This window comes from Pongo abelii, chromosome 6 (assembly GCF_028885655.2).
Source record: "Pongo abelii isolate AG06213 chromosome 6, NHGRI_mPonAbe1-v2.0_pri, whole genome shotgun sequence".
Lineage (NCBI taxonomy): Eukaryota > Metazoa > Chordata > Mammalia > Primates > Hominidae > Pongo > Pongo abelii.
This window is the reverse complement of record NC_071991.2, coordinates 62,307,929-62,335,819: the sequence shown is the minus strand read 5'-3', so window position 1 is coordinate 62,335,819 and position 27,891 is coordinate 62,307,929. Positions and strand designations below refer to the sequence as shown.

The 27,891-nt window shown below is 44.0% G+C and overlaps 1 long non-coding RNA gene, 1 other non-coding gene and 1 pseudogene across 2 annotated transcripts; 2 read left to right on the top strand and 1 right to left on the bottom strand.

Moving 5' to 3' along the window:
• Positions 1–21: 21 nt before the first annotated feature.
• On the top strand, positions 22–27,891 carry LOC103891153 (large ribosomal subunit protein uL11-like; annotated as a pseudogene).
• Positions 2,523–2,596, top strand: LOC112134501 (small nucleolar RNA SNORD93). The gene has a single exon (XR_002915920.2). It is a non-coding gene; the product is annotated as a small nucleolar RNA SNORD93 (small nucleolar RNA).
• On the bottom strand, positions 4,280–20,646 carry LOC129060364 (uncharacterized). Its single transcript, XR_008526989.1, has 4 exons — positions 20,514–20,646; positions 6,271–6,458; positions 5,526–5,646; positions 4,280–4,432 (listed from the first exon to the last, which is right to left on the bottom strand). It is a non-coding gene; the product is annotated as an uncharacterized LOC129060364 (long non-coding RNA).

The window sequence follows — 27,891 nt, the reverse complement described above, 5'->3', positions numbered from 1 at the left end:
GGGACCCGTGGCCGTGTGGGATTGGGTGACCCAAGGCGGGGAAGGCCCGGGCCGCCGGCAGGGGGCGCGCGAGGGCCTCCGGGCGCCGCGGGCGGGGCGGGTGCTGGGCCGGGAGGGGCCTTCCGGCAACTTTTTGGTTGGTACCGCCCCGCCCAGGCCCCTTTTAAACTTGGTCTCCACTGTACCCTCCCCTTTCGGCTGCGGCGCGTGACTGGGTAAGTGGGCTACGACCTTCTGGACGCTGGAGCCGGCCACGTGGCTCCGGGGCTACCCCGTGCCCTTCCTATGTGCGCCTCTCGCTGCCTCCGTGCCCGCCGCGGCCTCCGCTCGGCGCCGCGGGGAAGCCTCCCTTAGGGCCCCTCGGGGGTGGGGGCGTCCTCGTGGCGCTTGGGCCCTTCGTCCCGGGTTAGGACGGCCCGTGTCCTTGTGCGCTTGAAGGGGCCGCCCCCTTTCCTCGAGGATCCCACCCCCACTCAGCAGGCGCCCGTCACCTCTCCTGCCTGAGTCCCTGCCGTCCATGGATCCGGCCTACAGGCAGCTTTTAGTCCTTTTTCAATTAAATGATTGCATTTTGAGGATCAAATTCCAACCGCAGACGGAGGCGCCAAGCCCCGGACGGTCTCTGGGTTCTTGGCGCACTCGGGGCTCCCGCCTGCCCAGTGGCTGTGACCGCGCGGACGTAAGCCTATTTAGGAAGCGAGTGAGATCTGATGTCTGAAGCGCTTTAAGTGTCCAAGCGGGGCAGTATAATAGCGGGGTTAGCAAACACACGCGTAGCCAAACCCCCCTCCCCCCTCCACCGCCAGCAGTGCCGTTCAGTTGCTACTGGCCCGCAGTCGGATAATTTAAAGGCTTGGAGGGACGAGTCTTGCTGGAGCCGACGCCTGCAGTGAGTTGAGCAGAGTGCTGTGAGTCCTAATGCTTTCCTCCCCAAGATCCGCTTTTTCAGGAGTGGCCAGAGCGTTATTACAGAACAGGGCCCGCTTCCGGCGTTTAATCAGGGTGTGAGGAGTCCCTTCTTGGTTTTCTGTCCTGGGAAAAGTCTGAACTACTGCGTTCTGACTCGGACCAGGACAAGGTGTTGAACGTCTAACTTATGTCTACTAAGGTGTAGAAATACGCAAGGCTGCCCCTAGAGAACGTTTGTCTGGGGAATAATACAAGTTTTTGGAGCGTCTCTCTTGAGCATCGGGGAGCATACTAATTGTTCATTACTGGTACAAATTGCCATATAAAGGGATACTTTGCGAATTTAGTCAAATTGATAAAGATCTAAATTTACATTTGAGTCAACAAATGAAAAATCTTTGTGGCTAGCATAGGTACCACAGTTCTGTTGAAATGTGAATCTCATGGTTCACGTGTTTTCCTCAGTTGTGAAAGATTTGCTGCCTTTTTGAGGAAACCAAATGGGACCCATTTTACCATGCTTTAATGAGGAAAGCTTGTACGTTTGCAGCCTAGGTGCTAGGCACCTTTTTTTCCAGCGTTATAGATAGGCCCAGAGCATGGACAATTTTCCCTCCCTGGAATACCTCCAGCTCTGGCGAATAGTCCTACATATAGCACAGGAAGATAGCAGTGGTAAGGCTTTCTTTTACCATTGCTTTAGGTGTTGGAGATTCTTATTGAGCCCATTTTATTTTTATTTTATTTATTTTTTTGAGTTGGAGTCTCGCTCTGTCACCCAGGCTGGAGTGCAATGGCGTAATCTCAGCTCACTGCAACCTCTGCCTCCCCGGTTCAAGAAATTCTCCTGCCTCAGCCTCCTGAGTAACTGGGATTACAGGTGCCTGCCACCATGCCCAACTTTTGTATTTTTTAGTAGAGACAGGGTTTCACCATGTTGGCTGAGCTGGTCTTGAACTCTTGAGCTAGTGATCCACCCGCCTCGGCCTCCCAAAGTGCTGGGATTACAGGCGTGAGTCAGCACACCCGGCCTGCCAAATTGTTTTTTAACTATTCAGTTTAAACTGTGAGAGACACCATGTCAAGGAAGCAGCATGAGCTAGCATCTAAGGATTATGAAAACTGAGCAAGTCCCCAGGACTAGAAACTTCCCAGCCCCCTGAACTCAGCCTCAGGGTAAGCGAGTTTAGTAGTGCTTCCTTTGATTTTCAAATCTGTGGAAGGTTTGTTTCAGTTTTTCCCAGACAAATATTGTTGGGATATTGTTTCTTTTCAAAAATGGATAGGATTCAATGCTAATCAATGGGAAGACAGTGACTCCTGACCATTTTCCTCCTAGCTGGAAACTACAGAAGACTCCCAAGTATCAGGAAATTTGGAGAATTTGTGCAGGAATTATATTCAGAGATAGCAATTTATTTACTCATCAAAGAGAGCTATTGGATAGCCACCATAAAGACCACTCATTAAAAAACAAAATTGCATGATATTCTTAACATTGTCTTTCACTTTTTTTAACCAGGCTTGGTGGAGTTTCAAGATGCTGATGAACTTAAGGTATGGGCCAAGTGTAAAGAATTTGGTTTAAGTTATTAATAGTTGAATTGAAATCCTGGCCAAAGATGAGAACTCTAATCTGATTTCATGTGCTTCTGCTGTGATGGATTAAAGGATTTACCTGAGGCCAGCTTGGTATGCAGGAATTTATTAAATGGAATCATACCACCCCCCCTTTTAAAATGATGCTTTTGGTAAAAGGGAAAAAGCTCTTGGAAAATGGATAATACTACTAAGCCAAGAGAAAGACAGGAGTTTGAGTGAAAACATAAATTTAGATGTCACAACATTACTAAAGCAACAATGTGTAAGATACTGGGGGATTTTATTTACTTACTTGCACAGTTTTTGTAAACGTAGTCTAGACAGTACTGTATTTTGCTATTTAGTAATACCTACTGTGATACTTCTTTTACAGGTCTGGTGCTTGAAAGAATCAGTGAAGCTTTTCAAGTAGAGGAGGTATATTTGAATATGTAACCTTTAGTATCTACAGAATAGAGGTTGCTTTTTTTTTGTCCCTTTCATAGTGGTAGCAAGGTTGAGTTTTGAGATGGCCCCAGTCATCTGTAGGAATATTATTTGACAGTTTTGGAGACACAAAACTGCCTTATAGCTGACTTGATCCTGTAGAACATTTCTGTGGAATTCAATTCTATTATTTAAAGTAGTTTTTCTATGAACCAGCTGTGGTCTGTAACTTGACAGTGTTAATAAAACAAATAGCAATACCTTAGTCATGCTTAATCACGGTTCACATGCTCAGCAAAGATATGACTTAATCTAAGATTGTTATTTTACAGTATAGTCTTTTTTTTTTTTTTTTTTTTTTTTTTTTTTTTAAAGACAGTTTTACTCTTGTTGCCCAGGCTGGAGTGCAGTGGTGCAATTTTGGCTCACTGCACCCTCCGCTTCCCAGATTCAAGCGATTCTCCTGCCTCAGCCTCCTGAGTAGCTGAGATTACAGGCACATGCCACCACACCCAGCTAATTTTGTATTTTTAGTAGGGATGGGGTTTCTCCATGTTGGTCAGGCTGGTCTAGAACTCCTGACCTCAGGTGATCAGCCTGCCTCAGCCTCCCAAAGTGCTCGGATTACAGCCATCAGTCACTGTACCTGGCAGTATATTCTTAAATATTACTGTTGAGCCATATATATGACAATGGTGGACTTTGAATGTCCGCACATCTGTAGTAAAATGCAATGCTACCTTCATTTTTTGTTGGTATGCTAAAGAAATTTTAAGTATCTCACTTTTAAAAAAATTGGTTTGTGTATTTTATGTGCTTACACATTTTTCCATAGTACTGTAGATCATTTTAGTGATGAAATTTGATACTTTTGACAGAAAAACAGGTCTGTGAGTTCCTTGATCAAAAAGGGGTTGATTACAAAAGGGCAGGAAGGAAAGAGTGATTCTACAGTTCTGCATCTTGATTATGGTATGACTATGCATTTGCCAAACCTTCACAGGATGAATTTTACTGAATGTAAAATCATACTTAAATAAACATGACTTTAAAAACTTAACCCTCCTTGGCATTTCAATGGCGTTTCCAGTGAAATCTATGGCAAGATGGTTTGGGGTCACTATCTACATGAACTGCCAAGTTGGAAAAGCAAAAATACATCAAAATCACTCTTGGGACATAAGTCACAGAAGTGACTCATGCACACAATAAATACCCAAGAAACAGGACCAGACGGCAGTTGTGTATTGGCACACTCATCAGTGCTGCAAAAATTCCCCTTCTGGATGGCAACGACAATGCTGTATCCACAGCAGCATTTTAAATCTTACCTCTGATGTGTCCATTGTAGTGGGCATGAGATGGCAGAAAATGGGATATGGAAAATGTTGCCATGTGCCATTCCGAATACTACTGTGGCTTCCCTGCAGCATTGCTTTCCATATTGGCTGTTTTCCATTTCAGGAAAGCTTAGGATGTCCTTGGTAAATAGTGGCTAACCAAGAAATTTGAAAAATGAAAGGAGGTTGAGTAATTGGTCTTGGGTTGAAACGGGTTGATGCTGCATAAACTACATGGTTGACTCTGAAAAGCTGGCTAAAAAGCCAGTCTGCATTCCCTGTCCTCATTTCCTTGGAGTAATCAAGGGTGCTTCTTAAAAGGGATAGATTTAAGTATGGGTTGTGAGTCATTCTTTTCTGTATGTAATAGGTCTAACCACAGGGCCTGTTGAGCCCTGCCCTGGTGACCAAGAGCACTTTCTGACATGAACAGAGTTATGCCATCTTGCCTGTATGACTTGACTGTATGAGCAGAGTTCTTCAGATGTCCCTTAGGATTCTAGGTTTGATACCTTCCCTGCCACTCCCCCACTACCAAATCCCCTTACCCTATACCCTAGCAATGCAGAGTTGTTCAATATAGAACCTCTGTTAAACATAGCATCACCCAGGAAAATGGGGTGAGTGGTTGCAGTCAGTACCACAGTTCTGCAGAATCAACTTGCCTACCTTAGTACATTGCCTGTCTACGTGTTTAGCAGAGCTAAAAGCAGGAATGGACTATTAAACTACCATTCTTTTGTGCTCAGTGCCATGAAGAGAAGCAAACCTGGAGTTGAATGAAAGTTTTCAAAGAGGGCTTCCAAATGAGGAACTTGGGCATGTGAATCTTTAATTATGACTATAAAAGAAATTGTGATTGGAAATAGAATTTTTATGCTAGTGGTTATGATTTCATTGAAAATAGAAAATCTTAAGAACTCTGGTCACCAAACCTCCCCAGATAGTGACGTAAAACCCAGTGTAACAATTGTGGCATTGACATGTCAGTTCATGTAGACTGAGTCACAATTTGATTTCGAGAATGGCCATATCCCATTTTTGTCTTACTCTGCAGTGTTCCTGAGCACTTGGATACAAATAGATGCGGTTTCCTAAAAGTAGCCAAATCTTTGTAGTTCAAGTGAATATTCCAGACTAAAATATGTGTCTTTTTGAAGGTCCTTAAGCCTTACATATTTAATTGTGTAATTTGGCAAATATTTGCTGTTTTGTTGTGTCAAGTCCTGTGATAGAGACAGTTCCTACCTTTCTGGAGCTTTCACAGTGTGACTCATTTCAGTATGTAAGTCGGAGCCAGTTTTAATAGAATGTGCTTTGGTTGACTTCTGTTGTGAGGAATAATTTCATTTCGTGTCTGGGTCAATATCTGAAAGATTAAATTATTAGGGCAAACTGAAAAAAAAATCTAGTTTTACCCCCCCCCCCCCCCCACCACATTCCCAAAATAATTTAGGGTGGTTTATAACAAATATCAAGCAACAATAATTAGAAGCAGATAACAGCTCAGCAAGTAGAGGGCAAGAATAAAAAACTAAACTGTTAGATCTCATGCTGTAGGCTCCAGCCAAGTTGGCTATGAGCTTCCTAAGAGCAAAGAGCCAACTGGCAAGTTAGTAATCAGGCAATTGCCATAATTTTCTAATGGAGGAGGGAGTGGTCATCTGCATTCTAAGCTCCTTAAAGCCAGGGAGGAGGCTTGCTTTCCTTCATGATCTCAAGTACTCTACTTTGAAGGAAGGAATGGAACAGAAGGTGTCTGCATAACTAAACGGGGATCTAGAGAAAGTGGAGACTGCCTCTGGAGCAAGGAGGTGAGTGGACCAGATCACTGTGTGGGCCTGGGCCTACTCAGCTGATTATCAAGCTCAAACCAGGGGTAACTTTTCCTCTTGAGACGAAAGCCATGCTCAGATTCTGTGAACAGCCAGAGATGTGTTTGAAAGGCTTACTTTTATTTTGTACTAGAAAAGATTGTCTTTCCAAAATTTACCTTGTATTCATAAACTGGAAAGTTCTGATGGCAATATTTCATTATAAAATTGTCATTAATCACAATCCAGGATTATGCCACCATGACTGGAAGGCCCCCTAATGGAGTTTATCTGCATTGCAAGGGGCCAGTTGTCTCAGAATCATCATCCGTTGACATCTCCATCTCCAGGACAGCTCCACACCAACCTGTTTCAAAGATAAAAACAAAATCCGGTCTAATCAGTTTGATGTATGTTTCTGGGAATAGAGCCAAATGTTGTAGCTGATGGAATGGAGTCTCATACCATTGATTTTGCAGCTGGACAAATGCCCTGCCATGTTACTGCCACTCTTTAAGGCAGAATAGAGCACATTGTATCATTTATAGGCCTCTCACAGTGAGAAATATGTGGAACTTTGGAAATCAGAATCTAAAACTGCAGTCTAGTGGGGTAGCCACTATTAACATGTGCTATTGAGTACCTAAAATGTGGCTAGACCAAGCTGACGTGCTGAAGGGTGAAAAACATCAGGAGTGAAGAATTAACTTGAAAAAAATGTAAACTATCTCAATTTTATATTGATTACAAATTAAATGTTTTGAATATATTGAGTTAAATGAAATACATTTTTTAATGATACATGATGTCTATTATATTTCTGTTGGACAGTACTGGTCTAAAACAGTTGATTCACCATCAGTAGAGAGAAAGGTATTGCTGTTTTACCATATGTGACCTTCAGGGAAAAGAAGAATAAAATTAGCACATGAAAATGCAAAATTTACAGATAAGCAGCTATTTTTTGAAGGGCAGAAGGTGCAGGGGTAGTCAGCACTACTTAGAAGATTTGACATAAATTCTACACTCAAGCTGCTAGTACTTCTGGAGATTTTAAATGAAAGACTTCAGAGTGTATTTAGTAAACACTGCTATGCCCACTCTACAAGCATCTGTGTGTTCATTAATCAAGAGCAGGCCAGGTGCAGTAGTTCACACAGTGGCTCCCACCCAGCATTTTGGGAGGCCAAGGCGGGCAGATTGCTTGAACTCAGGAGTTTCAGACCAGCCTGGGCAACAGGGCAAGACCCTATCTCTAAATAAATGTTAAAAAAAAAGTTTTTTTTTTGAGATGGAGTCTTGCTCTGTCATCCAGGCTGGAGTGCAGTGGTGGTCTCGGCTCACTGCAACCTCCATCTCCTGGGTCCAAGCAGTTTTCCTGCCTCAGCCGCCCAATAGCTGGGATCACAGACGTGTGCCACCATGTCTGGCTAATTTTTGTACTTTTAGTAGAGACAGGGTTTCACCATGTTGGCCAGGCTGGTCTCAAACTCCTGACCTCAAGTGATCCACCAACCTCAGCCTCCTAAAGTGCTGGGATTACAGGTATGAGCCACCATGCCTGACCCCAAATTTTTTTAGTTAAGAAAAAAATCAAGAGCAAAAGGACTTGGTATGCTACATCTCATCAAAATGCAACTTCCTTAATGAAGAACCATATGAAGGATAGTTTTAGTTTCTGTTTTTTGGTTTTTGTTTTTCAGACGGAGTCTCGCTCTGTTGCCCAGGCTGGAGTGCAGGGGCACGATCTCGGCTCACTGCAAGCTCCACCTCCTGGGTTCACGCCATTCTCCTGCCTCAGCCTCCCAAGTAGCTGGTACTACAGGCGCCTGCCTCCACGCCCAGCTAATTTTTTGTATTTTTAGTAGAGACGGGGTTTCACCGTGTTAGCCAGGATGGTCTCGATCTCCTGACCTCGTGATCTGCCCACCTTGGCATCCCAAAGTGCTGGGATTACAGGCATGAGCCACCACGCCCAGCCAGTTCTAGTTTCTTGATCCCTGATCTAGTTTGTATGTGTGTTGTGTATACTAAAGTGTCTTTCAGGGTTTTGGTTTTTTGATTTTTTTTTTTTTTTTAATGGAAGGGGAGAGAATGTGGGAAGTGGCACCATAAATATTACCTGATATAAAGCACTCTTTTTAAAAATTACCTTATGTTAAGCAAAATGTTCCATAAAATTCTCCTTTTCCTGTCTTCACTGTGTGCTCTAAAAAACAGGTCTGTGTAAATTCTTTTGTAGTTTCCTTGCTACTAATAATGACATTTTGTCTTTTTGTGTTTAACAGTAATTGAATTCTTCCCTTAGTTTTCACATTTCTCTTAAGTAGTTGTTCTTAATAGTGACTGGGGACGGGGGGAAAAATGTGTCCCCCTCAGGGTGGACAAACTGGGAAAAGAACCAAAATCCTACACCCAATGAATTGACACCAAACATCATTGACCACACTCTACCTCTCTAATTTTAACATTGACCAGAATATTCTAATTTTATTTATTTATTTAATCTTTTTAGAGATAGGATCTCACTCTGTTCCCTAGGCTGGAGTGCAGTGGCACCGTCATAGCTCACTGAAGCCTTGAACTTCTGAGCACAGGCAATCCTCTTGCTTCAGCCTCCTGAGTAGCTGGGACTACAGGCACGTGCCAACATGCCCAGCTGATTTTTTAAAAATTTGTAGAGATGGGTTCTTGCTATGTTGTTCAGGCTTGTCTCAAACTCCTGGCCTAAAGCGAATTTCCCACCTGGGTCTACCAAAGTGTTAGGATTACAGGCATGAGCATGGCACCCAGCCAATACTGACAAATTTTAAAACCTGAAGAACAATAAGAACCTGAAAACATTGAGTTATTATATTGGCAAAAGCAAAACAAGCCCCTTTAAGATGTCTGGGGTGGAATCTCTGACTTTGGCTAATGAGTATGCCAGGGGTCAGACCCCTTTCAAACTCTGGATAGCACCACCACTGCCAAGATACATTTAATGCAGTTGATGCTTTTGGCAAAAGGCAAAGACACAATTGCTCTGAAATGTAGCAAAGCACAAGGTAGACACACAGCAGCAACACAGGGAAATCATTGAAAACAGTGTGAGATGGTGCCAGTGTTACCCGAGCTCTGAGAAGCCAGAGGTGCTGCCTACCTCTTAGGTTAAAGGCGTCCAAATGCCCTTCATTGTCTTATTTGCATGGACATGTTTAATCCTATACTTTCTTGCATAAAAAAGAGAGTACAGCACATGCCTTATGGTTACAAATAGTTTGGAGATGAAGACCAGCATGCCAGATTGCTGGGGCCGTGGGGCCAGCATGATAAGGATGAAGTGGATGTGGTCTGATATGGTCTGGTTCCGTGTCCCCACCCAAATTTCATCTTGAATTATAATCCGAATTATAATCCCCACCTGTTGGAGGCGGGACCTCGTGGGAAGTGATTAGATCATGGGGGAAGTTTCCCCCATGCTGTTCTCTTGATAGTGAGTTCTCACGAGATCTGATGGTTTATAAGTGTCCGGCATTTCCCCTGCTGGCACTCATTCTCTTTCCTGCCATCCTGTGAAGAGGTGCCTTCCACCATGATTGTAAGTTTCCTGAGGCTTCCCCAGCCATGCAGAACTGGGAGTCAACTAAACCTCTTTTCTTTATAAATTACCCAGTCTTGGATATGTCTTTCTTAGCGTGAGAATGGACTAAAACAAGGTCCATAGGTTGTTCAGGGAGCACTGCACACCATCCACAGCCCCTCGCTCCACTTCTGAAACATTTTCCTAAAGAAGCTGAGTCACAGTGAAGGCAAAGGACCAGAGGCCAGCAGGGCAACAGTGTAGGCTAAGAATGAATGTGAATAGAACTCAGAGGACCTTGGTGAGAATTCTGGCTCTGGCATTGACTAGCACTGTTGCCTTGAGTGCCTTTTTGTTGCTCGTCTGTGAAATACGAATATTTCAAGTGCTATCTCATTAGAAGATTCTACGATAGTACTATAAAATGTGTAGCCCTGTGCCTGGACATCTGTACATGGTAGTAACCATCAGAATTTGTGGCATTATATTTATCTTTTTGAATCACCATCACCACCATCATCATCAGATGCACTCTAACTTCATTTGGAGGTATTTATTTATGCCCCCACTTCATTACAAAAATGTTTAAGACAGAGAAAAGATTGAGCTTCCAATCTAGTTTCATTTCTAGATGTTTCCTCTTCCTTTCCTGGTTTAGCAGAGGAAAAACTGGCCTCCTTGTTTCCCCATTCCCCCACCCCCATGCTCCCCTTTCAACCACATGAAGAGGCTGTATTTGATGACACTTCAGAAGCAGCCTCCAAACCTACTGTGCAGGCATCAAACAGGACAGAAGTGAGCTGTAGCAATGACCACGTCCTCACATGACAACATCTCCCCTGGGGGCTCTAGTGCCTCTTCCCATAGGACCCACTCCCAGCTTCTGCCTGCCTGATTGGTTTCCTAGCCAGCTGAGCTTCTAGATTCTCCCTGAGATCCACCTCTGGCCCTGTAAAGGCCTCCTGGTTGCCTCTGTCCTGATCCCTGCACTTAGCTCTGCACTGAAGAATTATTTGGAGATAATGTGCTATGTCCTCCAGTTTCTGGCTTTGCAGAGCACCAGCCGGGGGTTTTTTCCTCTCAGACTGCTCCAGCCACCCTGCTGTGGCTTCCACACGGAGGTCCTGATCAGGTCCCCCATCCTCCATCCTCCTGGGCTGTCCTGACCACTCTGGCTGGCCTCTATGTCTCTCAGGGCTTGGCCTGTCAAGGACCTCGATTCACTCTGGACTCTGACCCAGAGTTCGCCTGTAAAATCCCCACACTTGGCTCTTAGCAAGCAGTGCTTACAAAGTTAGGAAATATTTGTAAAATGCTGCCATGGTATAATGTGAAGCGCTCAAACAAGTCAGGGCTAATGATGCACTGAGAATTATTTCTAAATTGAGGGCATAAAGAGTTACAGTTCTTCAATTTTAAAAAGCAAAGTGACTTTTAATGCATCAAATCTTACTGTAGCCAGAATACTGTAACTTAGTTTCCATCAGAATGGAAATAAGTAGTTACTGAGCAAGCAGCTGGATGAGCCCTGTGCTTGGTGATACATATTGAATACCAAGATAGGCCACAGGCCACCCCTCCCAGGGAGAGGATCCATCATCACAGCCACCAGGCCCAATAGTGTGAGCCATGCTAAGAAATGAAATGATATATCATTTAGGGCACTGGTGCTTTTCTTTTTCTTTTTTCTTTTTCTTTCTTTTTTTTTTTTTTTTTTTTGTGAGGAGTTTTGCTCTTGTCCCCCAGGCTGGAGTGCAATGGCATGATCTTGGCTCACTGCAACCTCTGCCTCCCAGGTTCAAGCCATTCTCCTGCCTCAGCCTCCCAAGTAGCTACAAATACAGGTGCCACCACCACGCGCAGCTAATCTTTTCTCTTTTTTTTTGATATGGAGTCTCGCTCTGTCAGAGTGCAGTGGCACAATCTCGGCTCACTGCAACCTCTGCCTCCCAGTTTCAAGCAATTCTCTGCCTCAGCCTCCCAAGTAGCTAGGATTACAGGCGCCTGCCACCACGCCCGGCTAATTTTTGTATTTTTAGTAGAGATGGGGTTTCACCATGTTGGCCAGGCTGGTCTCGAACTCCTGACCTCAGGTGATCCGCCCGCCTCGGCCTCCCAAAGTGCTGGGATTACAGATGTGAGCCACTGCGCCCAGTGGCACTAGTGCTTTTCATGTCTGCAGTTTCAACCCCTCACCACCAACCCCAAGGTCATGTGTAATCCTGGTATGAATAAATGTAAATGGTACTTGCTGGCCTTAGGTGTGTGAGAGTCAGAAGCATCCATTTCATCACTCAGGCCTAAGGTTCTCTATGTGTCACTACCCACCCTGCACCCCAGACCTCACACAGCAACACTCATGAGAGCCACCAAAATTGTAACGAAAATATAATGATGACAATGAGGACAAGTCTTTCCTATAACTGAGAAAGTTCTGTGCGAAAGATGTTACCTATGGAAATTATTTCAGTGCATTCTCTGGGTTTCGCTGAGAAGTAGCTACCATTGTTATTCTTATCCCCATCTTATGGAAAAGGAAATGGTGACATGGATCTTCGGTAACTTGCCAACATCATCAGACAGCATGGCCCTGGGTCCTGAGCTTTATCCCTCGTGAGTGTCAAGAGTGTTCTGTGTTTCTGCTGGGCACGGTGGCACGTGCCTGTAGTCCCAGCCGCTTGGGAGGCTGAGGTGGGAGGATTGCTTGAGCCCAGGAGTTTGAGAAGAGCCTGAGCAACATAGCAAGAAGCCATCTAAAAAAAAAAAAAAAAAAAAAAAAAAAAAAAAAAATTAATCCAAATATCTTGCAGAGTAAAAACATAAAACAAAAAAATTAAAAGATTTTTATGACTCTGGAATCCTCATTCAGGATACAGCAAAAAAAAAAAAAAGATTACTTATTGCAATAGAGAAAACACCAAGTGTCTCTCATACTGAATGTTTTTCCAGATTGCAGGCACTGCAGTGAGCTTTCGTGTTTTCCAAATGTGATCATTTCCTTTGTGTCAGTAAGAGCCAAATTATCCTAGTAAACAGGAGTTGCTAGTGGACTTTTTTTTCTTTTTGAGCTAAATATTTTAGTGTAATATAATGTGAATTGCATAACTCTTAAATGGCTAATCTGTTCTTCAGTTTTGTGCAATTAAAGACTAGAAGTGCAAGTCAAATACCCCAATAAAAGATAATCTACCCATCAGGTACCCAACTTAAAGTATTTTAGAGGCTAGGTAATCTCTAGATGAAAGAATAGGTTTCTAAATCATTTGGAATTAGGAACACAGTTTTTTTCTCATACATGCATATTGCATCAAAGGAAGGAGACTCCCAGGCTAGCTCATGGTTTTCTAACCTCATTAATTGAGCCTACAACATTCTTATTTCCTCTCTCCCAGTATTTCAAAGCTTCTGTAGACCAAGGGGTTCTGGGTCACCATAGCAGAAGTCAGAAACACCTCCCCCAACCCCATGGTCCCACCCTACTGTGGCCTCAGAGATGAGAAGGTGAAGCTCTGAGTCCCAGGAGGGCAGGGACCTTGCTTCAACTCAGTGCCTGGGGTAGAGAATGTGGTGCACTGAAGAGGTGTGTGGGAAGGGCTGGTGAATGAGGGGGTTTTTGATCTACAACTTCCACCACTCACTGCCACAATTTCCACTCTCCCCATCCTGTTTCTAGCCTGGGGGTGAGGAATCCCCTGGCTCTGAGCTGTGGCCTCAGAGAGGGGCTTTGCAGGTGGTGACTTTGAATTGAGGAGGAAGGAAAAAGGCTCAAAGAAATGATGTTTTCTTGGTAGAAACCTGACTGTGAGGATTCCATGTCAAAGAGCATGGCCCAGTCTCTTCACAGGTTGGGAATCTGCAGGTCTAATTAGTAGGGCCAGTGTGCTATTAAGTGGTTTCTGTCACCATCACCATTGATCCACAATATGTCACTTTTGGAGTTGTCAGGCATCAAACAACCAACATTTTAAACATACTTGTTTTTAATAAACACACTTGCAAAACCAGATATGTCCTTGCTGCCAAGTATGAACGACACACGATTGATAGCAGAGTTCAGACAACAATTATTTAGAGCAGACCAGGAGTAAAGACAGGTACTTGGGGTAGGAGGTACAAGCTTTAAGGCAAAGTAGAGGTAGGAGGTACAAGCTTTAAAATCCAGACAAGCTTTAAGTCAGTGCCTGTCCATCTCCCCTCAACCCATCCCCAGTCTCATCTGCTTCTTTGTTGGACAATTCCTGTGTACATTGATGGCCTCCTAACCCACGTACCTTGTAGACTCTCAAAGCTAGGCATACTGTTCTTGGGGAGGAATTGCGCTGCTCTCCCCCAGGCAGCTAAGGAAAGACTTGCCATTCTTCCCCACTCCCAAGCTGCTGTCTTTCCTCTCTCCTTATCCCAGTTCTGCAGAAAAGGGAATCAGGTCAATATAGTTCTTTAATGTAGACATCATCTGTAGCATTTACATGCTTGACACTCAGGAAATAACTATTTTCACTTCCCCACATCTCCCAGTGTTCACCTTTGCAGCAGTGTCTCTGCCTTGCCTGGAACAGTCTGCCCTCTCCGTCACCTGCCTAGCTTGCTCTGCAGGGATTTCTTAATTGTGCCTTTTTTTAGGAAGGCTTCCCTAATCCACAAGACCACATTGGTGTGCCTCCCATGTGTCCCCATTGCTCTGCTCTTCCCTATCAAAGCTCTTGTCACTCTGTATTGTTGAGTATTGTTAACTACTTACTTATTGGCCAGACTGTAAGCTCCACAGAGTTAACACCTTGTGTGATCAAATAACTCCTGTATCCCCACTGTCTAAGACAGTTCTGGTCACATAACAGGTTCCAGATGAAGGACTGATGAAGACACAATAGCACAGTGGTGAGGCCATTGAATGCTTCTAAGACTGCACTTAGCAACATCACAAGCTGCAGAATCCCGTGCCACAGATGACCTGCTGTTCACCGATTCTTGCCAGGATCACGCCTGAGAAGAGGAAGATAATGGAGATGGAAGACTTGGGATGCTCAGGGTCCTGCTGGCCTTCAAACTGCAAACTCTGAGCATCCCAAGTCTTACCATGAGTTGCTAAAAGAGAACCAAACCCATGTTTATCCCTTTGAAAGAAACCTGAACCAAGCCATTCCTCTGGACTGTTCTTCTATCCACTGGACCAACAACTCATAGTTTGAAGCATTTTTGCTTAATGGAAGTGAGAAAACAGCCAGATCAAAAGAATTTCCGGGAGCAAAGACAGAAAACATGCAGAGCATTAGACAGCCTAAATGGAGGTGGCTAGATATGACTCCAGTTGTGACCAAGCCATACTGCCCCCTAAGCTGGGTGAAGAGAATGGTGCCCATCAGCCAGAGAGAGCTGAAAGGGCCGTGAGGATGCTAAGCAAGGAGTCTCCAACCCCTTGGGTATAGGCATAGCCAGTGACGATGCAGCCAGACCCCAGAACTGTCATGTAGAGGAAGACCAAGCCCAAGCCCAAGCCAGCTAAAAAGACCATCTGCCTGCAGTAGGCTTCCCATCCCTCATGGCACATGCAGAGCAGCCTTTCCATGTTTTAAAGATGAAAAGGAGGCTGGGTGCAGTGGCTCACGCCTATAATCCCAGCACTTTGGGAGGCCGAGGCAGGCGGATCACGAGGTCAGGAGATCAAGACCATCCTGGCTAATGTGGTGAAACCCCGTCTCTACTAAAAATACAAAAAAAAAATTTAGCCGGGCATGGTGGCAGGCGCCTGTATTCCCAGCTAATCGGGAGGCTGAGGCAGGAGAATGGCGTGAACCCGGGAGGTGGAGCTTGCAGTGAGCCGAGATCGCGCCACTGCACTCCAGCCTGGGTGACAGAGCAAGACTCCATTTAAAAAAAAAAAAAAAATACTGAAAAGGAAAACCTGTGTTTGTGGTCTGTTCTTCAAGGTTAAACTTGTGGTCCTTTGGCTTTTCCAAAGGCCTAGGCTTGTAGACAAATCCATCATTAATTACCCAACAGTCCATTTCACCCAAAATAAAATCCAAACAAGCTTTAAGTCAGTGCCTGTTCATCTCCCCTCAACCATCCCCAGTCTTATCTGCTTCTTTGTTGGACAATTCCTGTGTACACGGATGGCCTCCTACCCCCAAGCACCTGTGTCTCTTTGCCTGAAGATCCCTCTCCAGCCATAGGAACATGAGGGGTGGGCTGTAAGTTGCCCTGAGAACAGCTCTCAACAAAAGACAGACAAGAGTTGGTGGATAAACATCCTAGTTTCCTTGGGCCTTGGTGGGCTAGTTCTGGGGTATGTCCTACACAGTCTCTCAAAAGGTCCCCAGAAGGATTGAGCCCAGTGGCCATCAGTGGTAACCTGTATATTAACATACCTTTTATTGGCTTTTCTCCTTCTCTGTCTCACTTCCCATTCTGTCACCATGCTTCCTGGGATCATCTTCCAAATATTAATAGATTACTTTTCACCCCCAAATCTTTGTCTCCGGGCTTACTCTTGAGAGAACCCAAACTAAAACATAGTCAAGCCAGGAAGATGACACTGAAAGGAGGAGGAAGAGGAGGACACATTTTGTAGAAGACAAAATGCTACATGCTTGGAACTCAGTCATGAGCCCCAGGAAACAGTGATAGATACTTCCTTTGGTTATTCTGAAGAAACAGATACTTATGCAAAAAAAAGCTAAACACCTTTCAGTCTTCCAGGATAGAATAGACAATGATTATAAGCAGATTAAAAATATATAACCACCGGGCGCAGTGGCTCACGCCAGTAATCCCAACACTTTGGGAGGCCAAGGCAGGTGGATCACAAGGTCAGGAGTTCAAGACCAGCCTGACCAACATGGTGAAACCCTGTCTCTACTAAAAATACAAAAATTAGCTGGGCGTGGTGGCACGTGCCTGTAATCCCAGCTACTCGGGAGGCTGGGCTGAGGCAGGAGAATCGCTTGAACCCAGGAGGCGGAGGTTGCAGTGAGCCGAGATCATGCCACTGCACTCCAGCCTGGGTGACAGAGTGAGACTCTGTCTCAAAATAAATAAAATAAAATAAAATATATATATATATACACACCATTGTGAGGGGTATTTAGTGCAAATTAAGACAAATCCTGCAAAGGACTAGAGGAACCAAATAGGACTGTGGAGGGAAGACAAAGGGGCAGGTGGGCCAGATCCATTCTAGACCAAGAAGTGTGGGAAGGATTAAGCTCTTAATTGCAGAAATGAATGTATTGCCAGAACAGTTTTTAAAAAGGTCACAATGACAACAACAATGAACAAAATAGCTAATGTTGACTTAAGTTTTACTATATGCCAGGGAGTAAAATTGGGCTTTACATAAACTATCTTATTTAATTGTCACAACATCCCTATGATATCACTTTTGTTGTCCTTAATTTACAGATAGTGAGACAGAATGTGAATAAACTAACCTTGCATGGTCACACAGGTAATAGCCACAGAGGGGAAGGATATAGCTTACTTTCTATCTATCTGCTTGCATATCTATCTATTCATCCCTCATCTAAATATGTATCTCTACTTATCTATCTCTCCAAATACATATATTTTATTTATGCAATGAGATTTGGCGGACTTTAATTGCAAAATAACTTGAGAGAAAAGAGAATTAATTATAAGAAGTACAGAAAAAGAAACTGAGAGCGGAAGCAATTCCTGGACTGTGCTGTACCAGGCAGATGGGCAATATAGTCAGTATGCAGTGTTGGCTCTTTCTTTGGGAGAATGAGGTCATATCTACTGGCAAGGCCCCCTTCCCTTTATTCCCACTATACTGCTTGGGAATTTCTGATTTAAAAAAAATACTGTTGATAACAGAAATGACCAATTCATCATATTGTCTTGACCAAAGAGCAGCTCATACTGTGACACACTTGCCTCTCTAGTATCTCTGGGGAGGATGTTCGTAAGTGAGATTGGAGGAGTAATTGCCCCCAGGACTGTGGGATAGGTTGTGCACGTTGTATACTGCACAGTCCCATGGGGGTGTTAGTCTCTCTGAATGGAGTCCCCAGAGTTATGCAGTGCACAACCTGTGTATAAGGCAGCCCTGCCTGCCCCCACCAATAAGATCAGCCATATGAACCGCATGACCAATGGCACAGCTGGAGCCCTCTCATTTATCACTGTTTCTAGGCATATTTGCAGATAAAATGTTGAGATTATGATCAGATTATGATCAGAACTTTCAAGAGTTCTGGAAAGAAGAGTTCTGGAAATAAACACTGACATAAAGGAGAAGAAAAGAACAGGAACTCCCTCTGAGTTTGCATTACCTTGAATGTTCACAGCCTCCTGTTGCCTTTCTAGGAAGTGCCCCACTGTGTATTGCTGGGGTTGTATAGCCAATTGGCAAACTAGCTGATAAACCCTGGACAGAAATAGAGACTACAAGAAGTGAAACAAAGTTCCATCCAAGAATGAAACAACAACTGATCACGTGAGATGCCCATGTCATCACTTGACCCACAGACAGGGGAGCAAATATATTGATGATCTGGTCCTTCTGTCAGACTGTTGGCATTCATCCCTACAAGTGAGAGGAAGGAAACATTGCAACTTAATGGGTGAGTCCTTCTGGTGAATTTAACATCACGCATTTGCTAGATTTGCTAGCCATGCAATTATGGTGAAAACAGGAAAGATCCCTTTGGGTTTAACTATAGATTAGCCATAGGATTTGCAACCAGGAAAAGACCTTCAAGATCAATTCTACTGGAACTTGGACAATTAACAGATAAATAAACTGAGAAACAGAGAGACTGTGCTACTTGTAGGTAGTTATTTTAACTCCCATCTCAGCACTCTTTCCCAACACAACCCATTATCTTAACAACTATAATAGTACTAACAGCCATTATTATAACCAACATGTTTGTCTGGGAGAAAGGTGACAAGAGGAGGGTAGAGGACAGAATTAGTTGAACACTTACTCTGTGCCAGGCGATAGTTTTAAGCTTTCTACATCTATTCATCTCAATCCTCACAACAACTCTTACAGGTCAATAGTGTTTCCTTTTCACAAGTTAGGAAACTGAGGCACAGAGAGGTGATTTTATTTGTTCAGAGTCACAGAGAGGGCACATGGCTGAGCTGAGATTCAAACCCAAGCAGTGTGACTATGAAGCTTATTATCTTAACTATTCCACCATTATCGAAGGATATATTTACAAGATTTTTTTAATTGTAATAAATTCTGTGCTTTATCTTTTTTTAAAATAAAATTTAATTAACAAAGAATAAGAAGACTTTCTTCACCCAGAGACAGAGGACACCATGTTACTTGGCTTTTATCCACATAGCTGTCTTATTTTAGGTGCTGTTATTTAAACCAGAGTACATCCAAATAAGTGTAGTTTAAAAGAAAACATGATTATAAGGGGTTCCCAGTCTTTGCAAGGCATGATTTCTATAGACGCCTCCTTAATAGCTTCCTTTGTCTTGGCCATCCATGCTCACAAACATTTTCTAGCAGAGTACCAACCGCGCAAATAGAGAGTAGGATGAGATCTTCAGCTTTAAGTTGGCAATGTGTATATATCTCAATGTGAATGATCCAAGTTTTGCAAATGGGAGAAAAAGCAAAAATGCCAGATTCTTTCATTTAACTCCATTATTAAATTTTTTTTTTACCTTTATTATCAATGATAATTGACAGTCACACTTGAAGATGAATTTTTTTTTTTTGAAAGTGGAAGTTTTACACTGCCCGGAATTAAGAAATATAAATCTTTTTTTTTTTTTTTTTGAGATAGAGTTTTGCTCTTGTTGCCCAGGCTGGAGTGCAACGGTGCGATCTCGGCTCACCACCACCTCCACCTCCTGGGTTCAAGCGATTCTCCTGCCTCAGCCTCCCAAGTAGCTGGGATAACAGGCATGTGCCACCACACCCAGCTAATTTTGTATTTTTAGTAGAAACAGGGTTTCTGCATGTGGTCAGGCCATTCTCAAACTTCTGACCTCAGGTGATCTGCCTGCCTCAGCCTCCCAAAGTGCTTGGATTACAGTGTAAGCCACCCCGCATGGCCTTTTTTTTTTATAGAGACAGTGTATCCCTATGTTGCCCAGGCTGGCCTTGACCTCCTGGCCTCAAGCCGTCCTCCCACCTTGGCCTCCCAAAGTTCCAGGATTACAGCCATGAGCCACCAAGCCTGGCCAATAAATATTTTAATTTACTTATTTTCTAGGCCTAAAATTGCCAAGGTACCTCTGTGATACATTTTGAGAAGCTTCTCTCCTAAAAGTACAGTCTATATATTCTTTTTTTTTTTTTTTTTTTTTTTTTTTTTTTTTTTTTTGAGACTGAGTCTTGCTCTGTTGCCCGGGCTGGAGTGCAGTGGTGCGATCTCGGCTCACTGCAACCTCCACCTCCCAGGTTCAAGCACTTCTCTTGCCTCAGCCTCCCGAGTAGCTGGGACTACTACAGGCATGAGCCACCTCGCCCGGCCTATATATTCTTTAGATAATACAGTACCAATCATTTCTTAGGCACTTCCTACATGCAGATATAGTGTTAAGTGCTTTCCAAATCCTATATCTTTAAGAATCCTTCCCAAAGCTGAGCTGTGTGTGTGTGTGTGTGTGTGTGTGTGTGTGTGTGTGTGTGTGTGTCTTTATTTCCCTCATTCTACAGATGAGGAAAGTCACGTAACTTGCCCTGGAGTATGCATCTAGTAAGAGGCACAGCTGGTTTTAGCTGAATTCAGACTCAAACCCAGGTCTCACTGACTCCAAATAACATATTCTTAAAGGGTGTTGTCAGCCTCTCTCAGAGCCCTGATTGCCTTGTCAGCTCTCTACTTCTCAGCTGATCAGAGGATCAGTACCCAGGGCGGTACCACTCACCAACCAGCTGGCCTCTGTTGTCACCCGTCAGCTCACAATCCAGTCCCTCTGAATGGTGATGGTCAGCACCGTGCCGGCCAGGTTCGCCAAGGCCACTAGGGTGGTCACCAGTGCACAGCAGGCCACCTACCGAAGGAGGGGAAAGGGAGTTTGGAACCCAAGAATAGATTTTCCTGCCCTGCTGCAGTGCATACGGTTATTTATCTGACAGCTCAAGGAACATCTAAATGAACACAAAGACCTTAGAGAGAAAAAGATTCAATGTAGGTTTGGAGCCCGATTCTATTGTGTTAATGCTAAGCATTTTCTTCCTCCTACCCCATCAGAGACAGAGCCGATGCTAATTTGTACCTTGCAGACACAGACTCTGCTGTTCTATTGCCTTCATGTCAGTGGGATTTCAGCTCAGACTCACAAATTAGGGGAGAGGAGGACACTGAGGAAAGATTAGCCTGATCCAAAACCATTGAGCATGGCCACAAAGAAAACACTAACTGGTGGACATTCAGGGTGTCTGTGATGTAGGGACGTGGGAGACACAGAGAGCCACCCATCCCAGATTTGTTCCATCTGCCTCTTGTAGGGGAGCACGAGCATCAGGACAGTGCAACAGGCAGTGACGGAGGCGTTCTGCGTGAAGAGCAAGGCATAAGCAACTGTGGATGGAAACACCCAGCCCAATCTCTACTCTCAGTTTTAACAGGCAGTTCACAGCTATATCAACATTTAATGCAGAGGAGGCCGGGCGCGGTGGCTCACAACTGTAATCCCAACACTTTGGGAGGCCAAGGCGGGCAGATCACTTGAGGTCAGGAACTCCAGACAAGCCTGGCCAACATGGCAAAACCCTGTCTCTCCTAAAAATACAAAAATTAGCCAGGCGTGATGGCACACACCTGTAATTCCAGCTACTCGTGAGGTTGAGGCGTGAGAATCACTTGAACCTGGGAGATGGAGGTTGCAGTGAGCCGAGATTGTGCCACTGCACTCCAGCCTGGGTGACAAATTGAGACCCTTTCTCAAAAAAAAAAAAAAAAATAGAATAAAAAATAATGCAGAGTAGTTGCATTAGACCAAATCCCAGTGCAACCAGGGTTAGCATTTCCATTGGTGATCACAGGCTTAAGAGGCAAAGAACAGACTCTTGAGCTCACTAAAGACAAAGCCTTTGCAACCAAAAGAGAAAAAAGCTGGACTTTGCAAGTGAATGAAAACATATTTAAGAGACGGATCATACAAAAAGCTGGATTCTAGGTAAGTCAAGAAACTTAAAATGTTCTAGTGCTACATCACACCCGTCTGGATTTAATTTGTAACTGAATTTACCAATTTAGCCTAAAGACCAGCACACCAGATTTTCAATCAGCTAGTCTTTTCAATGGTGTGGCTTCAGAGAATGCCTTTCCATGGTAGAAGGAGAAAAGTCCTACCTTCCATGGTAGAATAAAGGCAATCACGTTGACTAGAAATCAAGGAATAGGAAAAACTTAGGATAGCGTACATTCTTATTGGACAACGACGCTTAAAGAGATAGTATAGCCCAAAGCTAAAAGTAGATCTACATTTGAACAAATAAGTCTCCAGATATTAACGACTAGTTTAGACAGATTACCCAGTACAAAAACTCATTTACACAAAGAAATTGCCTCTGGTAAAAACAACACAAGTATATTATGCATAGGTAATGCCAAAATATTAAAAAGAAAGCACTTTTCAGGAATTTGATATTAAAAACCTATACTTAGCAAAAATCTAAAAACTACATTAAAATATTTTACGTGTAGAATCAGAATGACACAAAGCTGTATAACTTCGTCTGGAGTTTTTAACTTATGCTCTTTTGCTATTAAGTTCATAGCAATTTATGAATTTTATTTCACTAAATAAACCAAAAAAGCCAGTGAAGTCATAATGTACCATATAAATATGTGTGTGACAGTTAAGAATGTTACCTTTATTTCTTGGTTTCTTTTCAATCCAATCACCAATTAAGACCCCAAATATTAATACATATCCAGCCACCACTAAGCCAAACACTGCTGATAAAAGCAGATTATGTCCATATAATTCTATCAGGAAGACAGACATGGCAAAGTGCCACATTTCATCTCCCTGCAGGGCAGTACAGGCAAAGCATATTTTCATCATTGACCTAAAAGATGGATCAAAGTTAAAATCCAGAAAGATGCATTTCTCCCCAGGGACATGTAATATGCAGGATTACAAGACAGAATGTCAAAATTATACTTTTATGCAGTACATCTATAACTTTATTTTTATGCAATATAGTTATAAATTTTAAAAGCTGGAGAGAATGTATTTTAAAATCTTAAAAGCTCCAAAGAGTCAACAAGCTAATGAGAAAATATCAGACAAACACTTGGAAGAACATGAGACCTCCAAGAACGAAGCCCACAATGCCCTGAGGACATCTGCTGATTCCGAAGCAACAGCTGTGAAATACAACAGTAGGTTTGTTGTCCTCAGAAAGACAGACTATGGAAGTCCATGCTACCAAAGATGGGGACTAAGATAAACCAGTTCCCATTTTAAGTTGAGATTCCCATGTAATTACATCCTAAATGTAAGCAAGGGTAAACCTGAAGTAAACTGGTAGTTTACTACTCACATGGACTGGTAGTCCAGTTCTGCCTCATCCCAATGGGCCAGGAAATCTCAAACCTTGAACATGGATTAAAGTGTTACCAAATGATTAGTGTCCACTATGCATCTGGTAGAAGCTAGTTAAAATTATCTCTAAAGGAAGATGCCACCATCTTAGGCTTCAAAGTATTCCTACAATAATAATAATAAAATAAAAATTTTATAAAATAATATACAAATTATTATCATTATTATGTTGAGACTGGATCTCACGCTGTCTCCCAGGCTGAGTGCAATGATGCAATCATAGCTCACTGCAGCCTTAACTTCCCAGGCTCAAGAGATCCTCCCACCTCAGCCTCCCAAGTAGCCAGGACTACAGGCATGCACCATGATGCCCAGTTACTTTTTTTTATGCATAAAAAAGATGGGGTCTCACTATGTTGCCCAGGCTGGTCTCCTGGGCTCAAGCAATACTCCCACCTCAGCCTCCCAAAGTGTTGAGATTACAAGTGTGAGCAACCACACCCAGCCTTTATAATTATTTATTATTTTTATTCCAACACATATGTTTTTATGCACCTGCTTTTTTTTTTTTTTTTTTTTTAGATGGAGTACTCTGTTGCCCAGGCTGGAGGGCAGTGGCATGATCTCAGCTTGCTGCAACCTCCACCTCCTGGGTTCAAGTGATTCTCCTGCCTCAGCTTCCTGAGTAGCTGGGATTACAGTCATGCGCCACCACACCCAGCTAATTTTTGTATTTTTAATACAGATGGGGTTGGCCAGGCGCGGTGGCTCACGCCTGTAGTCCCAGCACTTTGGGAGGCTAAGGCAGGTGGATCATGAGGTCAGGAGATTGAGGCCATCCTGGCTAATATGGCAAAACCCCGTCTCTACTAAAAATATAAAAAATTAGCCAGGCGTGGTGGCATGCACCTGTAGTCCCAGCTACTCTGGAGGCTGAGGCAGGAGAATCACTTGAACTCAGGAGGCAGAGGTTCCAGTGAGCCGAGATAGCGCCACTGCACTCCAGCCTGGGTGACAGAGTGACACTCCATCTCAAAAAAAAAAAAAGAAAGAAAGAAATTAGAGAGGGGGGGTTTCACCGTGTTGGCCAGGCTGGTCTTGAACTCCTGACCTCAAGTGATCAGCCCACCTTGGCCTCCCAAAGTGCTAGGATTACAGGAATGAGCCACCACACCCAGCCACCTTCCTCTATTTGTTCTATATTTGATAATTCAAACATATTTAAACAAAAATACACATTTTTGCATCTAATATTTTGAGACATCCTAATGTCCTTAATATTGCAGTTCTCTTAACCATCCAAAGATAAAACATTAATTTCATTTTGATTCCTCTCTTACCCATATTCATAAGACATAACTTATAAAAATAACAAATCTTGGACTCATGAGGTAGATCAAAGTTGCTCCTAAAACACATGTATTTAAACCACAAGCATTATTAAACAATAAATATATATACATATTTATTTGGAGCAAATTTTGCCAGCTAATCAGAAAGAGTAAAATGCTGTTTAGCATGAATTTGCTTTTAGAGAGTACACCAGTGCTGGATAAAAATACAGGCAACAAGTTAGGGGATTCTCAGGGATTTTGTTTTCTTTTGACAAAGTTGTCTTCATTCATTTGTCACTGAGGGACCGCTGGGGAAATATCCACCTGTATGCTTTTTCTTAAGTCTAGAAATAGAGAAACAAGCAAGGCATTTCCATTGACATATGTGCCATAAAGGAAGTAGCCCAGAATGCAATGGAAGAATGTAAAAATGGCAGGAAGTTGCCCCACGGCAAAATCTGAGGGCCAAAAAGGAACTGAACTAGCAAGTGAGGATTAGGGGTAGAGACAGCTCTCCAGGTTGGGAGAACAGTGGGTACAGAGGCCTATTGAAAAGAGAAAGGATAACTGCAGACAAAATCCAGAGGTTGGGGTGTAAGGTGCAAAAGTCAGAGAGGAATAAGAAAGGGAAGGGATGAAGCAAGTCTGAAGAGAGACTCCCCTTTACCTGGGAGGAGCAGGAAGGAGCGGTGGATCACCAAAGCTGCTGTGCCCTGATATGGCTTGGCTGTATCCCCACCCAAATCTCGAATTGTATCTCCCAGAATTTCCACGTGTTGTGGGAAGGACCCAGGGGGAGGTAATTGAATCACGGGGGCCAGTCTTTCCTGTGCTATGCTTGTGGTAGTGAATAAGTCTCACAAGATCTCATGGGTTTATTAGGGGTTTCTGCTTTTGCTTCTTCCTCATTTTTCTCCTGCTGCCACCATGTAAGACGTGCCTTTCACCTCCCACCATGATTCTGAGGCCTTCCCAGCCATGTGGAACTGTAAGTCCAATTAAACCTCTTTTTCTTCCCAGGCTCAGGTATGTCTTTATCAGCAGTGTGAAAATGGACTAATACAGCCCTCTGTGGATTCCCAGCTGCAGGGGGCCTCCTCTCCAGCCTTTCAACACACTCACCCTGCACCTTCCCCACAGAGCTGGGGGCCAGGGCCTGTCTCAACTACTTGCCAGGACTCCTTTCCTGCTTCCTCTTGCCCATCCTGACCATCACTCCTTATTTTCACCTTTCTGATGCCCATCAGAAATGGGGTTCTGATTTAGATCTTTAGTGCCACAGGAAACAGTCATCAGTGCAGAGTGAGTGTGGGAAAGTTTTCAGGAGAGAAGAGAGGTCATTGAGGAGAGTGGATCAGACCACCATCTGGCCAGGCAGTGGCATCCCAGTCTTCCTGGTTATGCCCTCAATCTCTTTTGTGTCTTCCTGGTTTTAGAGAGCCCTGCTGAAAGCCCTCTTTATGGCACCCACTACCTTCTACCCTACCTCATCGCTACATCCCCTATGGAGGCTACCACTGATTCAGATCCATCATTGCAACCCTCAGTGGAATAGCCCTGCTATAGTGGCAGGGATTCCGTATCTGCCCTTTCCTTCCTTCCTCCCCTCCTCCCTTCCTTTCTTTCTTTTCTTTCCCTTCTTTTTTCTTTCCTTCCCTCTTCCTTCCTCCCACCCTTCCTTCTCACCTTCCCTCTTGTATGTATTCATGTATTCAGGTATTTTGCCAGGCATTGGGGATAAAGTGGTAAGAAAGTTGGAGAGGTTCTTACACTTACAGCCCAGGGATAACAGACAATAGACCATGAATTACAACCCAGTGTGATGAGTTTCAGCTTAGATAGGGTGAGGTGCCACCCCGTCACCCCAGAAGCTAGTCATGGAGGAACCATGGCAGGTCACTCAAAAGGCCCTCTGGAACCTAAAGGTTGGCATATGGCACTGAGGAAGGACATTGACGCTGGACATGTCAACCCCTGACACAGGAGCACTACCCAGCCACCCACCCCAACACTGAAACAGTGCCTGGGGTCATTCACACCCGCAGAGGTCACCAACCCTGTGGCCTCTCCCCAGGTGCACCCTCTGTGCTTCAGCACTTCAGCTATGCCTGAGGCATCAGGGTTTTGCTGTCACTCCACACTCCAGCACTGGACAAATCCTCCAGTGACAGAAACTACATTAAAGTGCTGGAACCACAGTCTGCTCAAGCCAACCTCACTGGCCCATCGGCTGGTGGAAAGAGCTTCTTGGGAGCTAGCCTGCCACAGCAGGAATTCTCTGGAATGTGTCAGGATCTTCCATCTGGCCCTGTCTGGGGAGAGGGTCTGGCCAGGGGAAGATCAGCCCTCACTGACTAGTCTCCCTTCAAAGTCTCAGCACCAGGTTGGTCCTTGGGCTGGGCTGCCATTGGACTGCATTTCTCGTGTCCATTGACATTCCCACTTCCCTAAATGACCTCTCTTGTCTCCTGAAAATTTTCCCACATTCACTCTGCACTGATGACTGTGTTTCCTGTGTCACTAAAGATCTAAAAAGTATGGGAGAGGACTTCCTTGAGTTCTCATCCCCACACCTGCCCCCTTGCCTGCACCCAGGCCCTGGGCTCTGCCAGCCCTCCTGTCTCCAGGCTCCTGGCACAGGCCAATTCCTCCCCACATCTCTCTTCCCTCCAGTCTTTCTTCCCCTCTGCTCATGTGTCCTCAAACCTTCTCTTTACTAGATCTTACAAACAAGCTGTTATTCCAAGCATCTCTTCAAAAAACAGCAACAAGGCTTTCGGCTTTCAGCTGGGAGGAGGCCAAGGTGCAACTTTCTTCGGTCATCCTGAATCTAGCCACCTCTGCCATGCTGCCGAAGTTTTACCCCAACGAGATCAAAGTCATATACCTGAGGTGTACTGGGGATGAAGTGGGTGCCACGTCTGTGTTGGCCCCCAAGATCGGCCCCCTGGGTCTGTCTTCAAAAAAGTTTGGTGATGACATTGCTAAAGCAACCGGTGACTGAAAGGATCTGAGGATTACAGTGAAACTGATCATTCAGAACAGAGAGGCCCAGATTGAGGTGGTGCCTTCTGCCTCTGCCCTGATCATGAAAGCCCTCAAGGAACCGCCGAGAGACAGAAAGAAACAGAAAAACATTAAACACAGTGGAAATATCACTTTGATGAGATTGTCAACATTGCTCGACACATGTGGCACCGATCTTTAGCCAGAGAACTCTCTGGAATCCTTAAAGAGATCCTGGGGACTCCCCAGTCTGTGGGCTGCAATGTTGATGGCTGCCACCCTCATGATATCATAGATGACATCAATGGTGGTGCTGTGGAATGCCCAGCTATTTAAGAAGCACAAAGGAAAATATTTCAATAAAGGATCATTTGAAAAACAAACAAACAAAAAACACAAAAAAACAA